The sequence below is a fragment of the Polyodon spathula genome, chromosome 8 (assembly GCF_017654505.1).
Source record: "Polyodon spathula isolate WHYD16114869_AA chromosome 8, ASM1765450v1, whole genome shotgun sequence".
Classification (NCBI taxonomy): domain Eukaryota; kingdom Metazoa; phylum Chordata; class Actinopteri; order Acipenseriformes; family Polyodontidae; genus Polyodon; species Polyodon spathula.
The window spans coordinates 13,625,905-13,631,904 of NC_054541.1; positions in this window are offsets into that span (position 1 = coordinate 13,625,905).

Sequence of the window (6,000 nt, forward strand, 5' to 3'; positions counted from 1 at the left end):
CATCAACACAGCAGATAAAAAGAAAACTATTATCTTTTAAACTGTAATAACTGAAGAAGGACTTTGTGTAATATTCAATATTCCTCGCCTGCTCTTCTGTACTGCGCTGAGTTCTCAGACTCTGTTTAATAAAAGCAGCAGCTGGGGTTTTTTGTTTTATTAATCCACTGCTAGTTTGGCAGGAAAAGTATTATTATAAAGATAAAGCTTAACTTCTGCGTACAGAATATATTCAATATGAAAAAAGAACATCTGGGACACAGTATAGCAAGTGTAGCCAGTCAAAGGTGATCAGTGCATTTGTGAAGTAAGGAAACTCTAATTGCACAGAAAATGTACTGCGGGCCCCTCTGTCTATGGAAACGGCCTGCAGTCATTGAAACCCTGTGGTGATAGATCTACCCACAAGGGAAGCCCTGTTCACTTTGCTTTCCATTCTCTTTCATACTCACAGTAGATGAGTTGTGAAACTTACTGTATTATTTTCCCAGAAGCTGACTTATGTTCCTTGTTTTCATTCCCTCATTTATTCATTCATAATTTGTATTTCTACAGCCATTTGACTTAACTTTTAGTTACAACACAACAGTGGACATTCTTCTGCAATGTGATGCCGTGCCTTAATTATATATTATCATCACAAATAAAAACAACATGACCCTTGTAACATTGTCCCCTAGTAAACGCATAGGAAAGTGCAATAAAGCATAGTTGAAGCATGGTGAAGCACAGGAAAGCACTGTGAAGAATAATAGCGAAGGATGGCAAACCAGGGTAAACTATGGGAAATGCACAGGGTAACCAGGGGAAAAGCATGGGGGGAAAACTTTAAACCTACTGTGAAAAATACCACAGTAAACCTTTACTGTATAGGGGAAAGTCAATGGTGCTTGGTATTAAGGGTACTTTGGCTTTAAAAAAGAAGACTATATTTATTGAAATATATTTTGCCTAGAAATAAGGTGTAGGGGTTATTTGGCTTCGGGGTCTTGAGGGGTAGAAACGCTCAGAGCTTGCACAGCGGGGGGCTCGCTGCTTCTGAAAAGACCCTCTTCACTGCTCCAGCTCTTTCTAGTAACTTGAAGAAGCCCCTTCACCCTTCCTCCATGTGACATTGATAGAACATAGAGGTGCTCTTTGCTTTACAACGTTCACTTGCTGTCCTTGTGGAATTCTCTTCCCCGTAACGCTGAACTGCAATCTGCAGTGGAGTGGGCTGTTAACATTACAGTGCTTTTATTTTTATTTCTGAAGCTAAAACCCTGGCCAGGCAATGAAAGACTTTGTGTGGGTTTTATGATTCAGAGGAGAGCTTTTTCACAGCCTCAGAAAGCACCCAGACGTTGAGTCAAATTATACAGACATTCTCTGTAAATCAAAATTGTTTATCAAAATGTTGAGTTTTCACTGTAGTGGGGACGTCAGACCAGAAGGAACACACAGTACTGCAAGATGAAATGATAAATGGATGCGCTGCTGCACAGTTTATAATAATTATTAGAAAATAAAACAGTACAAAAAAACAGGACATGGCACTGGCAGCCAAAACAAAGAGACAAACAAAAACGAACTACACAGACAAACACGGTGAGCTGTTATTATTTATTTGGATTATTAATACGTTTGTCTCCATTCCCTTTCTCCACTCACCGAACACACAACCCCGAGTGAGTGAAAACATGCAGCTTTTATGCAGCTGTACCGAGACTCGATTGCTGATCAATCATTCAATTGGAGTCTCGGTACAACTGCACGTGAATTAATAGAGTGCAATTCCTCGTGCTCACATATTACTACATTTTACCTGCATGTGAAGCGCTGCGCAATCCTCGTGCCTAAATACAAATACACATTTTAAAAACTTGTGCGCATAACCCATATTATATCCCAATTACAATACACCAAAATTAACACACTACACGCAACATACAACACAGAAATACACAGAGGGGCGGGGCAACATTGCCACACAGATATATAATATTTTCTCATGAATAGGGAAATAAAAACCTGAAATCTGAACGTTGAGTCATTACGTCTAACTCAGGAAAGAATGCATCAGTTCTGTACTCAATAGTTTATTTGTATTCCCCACTTTAACAGTAAATTCGTTTTCCTCAAAATTGACTTCTCTATCATATTTTATGTGTAATATTACCAGTATAATAAACATACACTCTGGATGCAGAGGGTACCCCGTTTTCAGTCTGGATGCAGAGGGTACCCTGTTTTCAGTCTGGATGGAGAGGGTACCCCGTTTTTAGTCTGGATGCAGAGGGTACCCTGTTTTTAGTCTGGATGCAGAGGATACCCCGTTTTCAGTCTGAATGCAGAGGGTACCCTGTTTTCAGTCTGGATGGAGAGGGTACCCTGTTTTCAGTCTGGATGGAGAGGGTACCCCGTTTTCAGTCTGGATACAGAAGGTACCCCGTTTTCAGTCTGAATGCAGAGGGTACTCCGTTTTCATTCTGGATGCAGACGGTACCCCGTTTTTAATCTGGATGAAGAGGGGACCCTGATTTCCACCCTGAGCTGCAGCGCAGATTGAAGATGTATGCATAACCGCCCACTGCTGCAAGTAGTCGCAGTTCCAGATGGTTTGCATTCCAGGCTTTGGATGAGTACACACTCTGAAGCAATGCACACAGTAAACAGGCATTTACTACTTAGGGGCTTTCAGCACTGCTGTGCACTGCTTCTGCAATTCATTCATGAGTTACAGTAAACTGTAACATCTTCATGAGTCCTCGGTGGAATTCCAGCACATCACAGGGTACAACTTGTGAGTGAATAAAGCTGCTGTGTAATACCGGTTTGGTTTCTCTGGGTAATTAGATGAATACTGACCCACACATGCACCTCTGAGCCACTCTGATTCTTTGACCCAGATCAATAAGAAAAGCATGTCCCGGCAGAGCCACAGGGATTGTCAGCTGAGCCCCATCCTTGGTGAGTAAGCTTGTGTAATTATTAATAGGACTAATAAAAAGGTTACCTCTTTGCTCGGAGGGAGCATGCCTCAATCTAATTAATCCCTGTTCATCTATTTGTTTTCATTAGCAGCTGTCTCTCCTGGGAAAGCCTCTTGAGCACCTGTCACTTGTTATCTATGTATTGCAACTGGCTCCACTCTAGATACATTTAATGAGCTGTTCAGCTTTGGCTCATTTTGGTCCTTAATAATGTACGGTATATCAATACCATACATTTATTATTATTATTATTATTATTATTATTATTATTATTATTATTATTATTAGTAGTAGTAGTAGTCTTCTTCTTAGCGTGTGCTGTTCTTGCGCAGCCAAGCAACTGCTGAATCAATAGCTGTGTGTAAAGCACGGAGACCACCCGGGAAACTTGTCAGTGGGCAGTCCTCCACAACGTGAAGCATTGTCTGTTTCTGCCCACATGAGCAAAGTGGGCTGTCTACGAGGCCCCAGTCATAAAGACACGCTGCACACCGACCATGACCAGTACGATAGCGATTGAGTAAAGTCCAATCTTGGCGTGGCAGGTCAAAGCCAGGCGGGCGGTCTGTTGGGTTGGCAATGAGAAATTGGTTGCGAGTGTCGCTCTGGAACCACTCCTCTTGCCACTGGATTGTTGATGACCAATCAGGGTCAGGAAGTGACAGCCAGACTGGATGTCTAGATTCCAGACGCACCTTTGGTGGATGGAGGATAAAGTCATGCAATGGTAGTGCCGGGTTATCCTGGATCTTGTTGACGATTTTGACCACTGCTTCCTTGCGCCGAATGTGTGGAGGTGTGATGTTGCTCAGCACCGGTAGCCACTGGACGAGCGAAAAGTGCCGGAGATGGTCCGCATTGCAGAGTTCAGCTGAGTGTCAATTTTCTTTTCATGCGAACTGCGACATCAGACTGGGGCACAGTACTCAGCTGTTGAGTAGCAGAGAGCAAGGGCTGTGGACCGGAGGACCAGTGTTCGTGCTCCCCATGATATGCCGGCCAACATACTCAGCAAGTTGTTTCATGCGTGGACTTTCGCGGCTGTCTTTATCAGGTTGTCGTGGAATGTCAGTGAACGATCCAAGGTAAATCCAAGGTAAATTGGGCTGTGATCGCACTTAAGCCGTTTATCATCTAGGACTACATTTAGTTCCCGTGAAGCACTTGCATTGTGCAGATGAAAAACTGCTGATACAGTTTTTGTGATGCTTGGTTGGAGTCGCCACTTTTTGTAGTAGTCGGATAAGATTGCCATATCGATGTTGAGACACTCTTCCAGTTCTTTGAAAGCTTGGGCTTGAGTGGCACAGCAGATGTCGTCGGCATATATGAACTTGCTAGATCTTGTACGAGGAAGGTCCGAGACATACACATTGAAGAGAGTGGGTGCGAGAACAGATCCTTGTGGGAGACCGTTCTGCTGAATCCGTCACCTGCTCACTTCTTCACCCATGTGTACTCATATCCTCCGGTCTCGCAGCAGGAACTCCACGACATCTGGAACCCAAGCTGGCAAGGATTTTGCCAGCTTTAACAAGAGGCCTGTGCGCCAGACAGTGTCGTACGCTGCAGTTAAATCCAAGAAAACGGCGCTGGTTTTAAACTTCCTCTGGAAGCCGTTTTCGATGAAGGTAGCTAGAGCCAGGACTTGATCACATGTACTTCTTCCTGCTCTGAAACCTGCTTGTTCAATTGGGAGGATCCGCTCAACATCTGGGGTGATGTGTTTAAGGATCACCTGCTCCAGGACCTTGTAGCATACTAAAAGTAATGATATAGGTCTGTAACTTGCTGCGACGCGAGGGTCCTTACCCGGTTTCAGGATAGCGATGACTTTTGAGCATCGCCAAACTCGTGGCATGTGGTGCTCTGACAGGACACGCGTTAGAAACCCAGCCAGCCATGACCTTATCCGTGGTCCTAAATGCTTCAGGAATAGTAGTATCATAGCCCATGGCGGTTCCAGATTTCATTCTGTTCAGAGCTTCTGCCAATTCAACAGGTGTGACTGGATAAACTGTGACCTGACCAATATTCCTTCGGTGGAGTTGGCGCCACTCATCTCTTACACGTCTCTTCCATTGTTTCTCGAGAGGTGCTTTGCCAACCTCTATCAGGTGAGTGGCCACCTGGTTTGCCGTCACTCTTGGGCGGGTACATTAAGGAGGTTTCTGGGATGTACCAAGTCTGCAGATCAAGTTCCATGCCTTCCTGCTTGAGTGGGTGAAATCGAGGTTACTTGGCTGCATCCAATGATTCCAGCAGTTGGTCCGCAATCTCTGGTTCTCCTGAATCTTCATACTCTTTCAACAGAGCCGCACATTCATTGTCCAGGCACGGGCTGTACACCGGTCTTCGGCCTCTTGGAACTGATGAAGTTGCTGCTTTGAAGATTGCTTGATGGAAGCAGTTGTACGCCTCTTCAACCGGAATGATGCGAAGTGGAATCGTTGGCATGCTGCGGTCGGCTATCTCACTAAACTTCTCCCAGTCTGCCTTTCTGAAGTTCCAATGAAGCTTGTTTGAGCTGTGGATTGTTGGTAGGCGCAGACCAATATGTATCAGTGATGGTCTGTGCTGGGAATGTGGAAAGTCACTGAGGATTGTTCTGGCAATAGGTTGGGAGCGACCATTCATAGTGCTCGCCCAACATAAGTCCGGTGAGTAGTCTTTGGACCAGCGGGCTGAGTGGAAGAAACCTGGTTGTTTTGGGTCGTATGACGGATAATGTCGTTTCTGGTGGCCCAAGTAACAAGGCTATCACCGTCATTAGATACATCCTCATTTCCCCAGTCTGAATGGTGGCTGTTGAAATCCCCCACGTAGATAGCAGGATGACGAAGCACAGGTAGAACTTGACTGTCCCAGTTGGCACTCGGAGGCTTGTAAACATTAGCAATTTTAAAACCTCCGACTTCGATGACGTCGCAAAAAGTGGTCGATGAAATGAACCGAGCATCAGCGACGTTGCTGCGGATGTACGTTGCACGGTTGTGCTTCGGGTGGGTTGCATGACACAGCAGGTCAA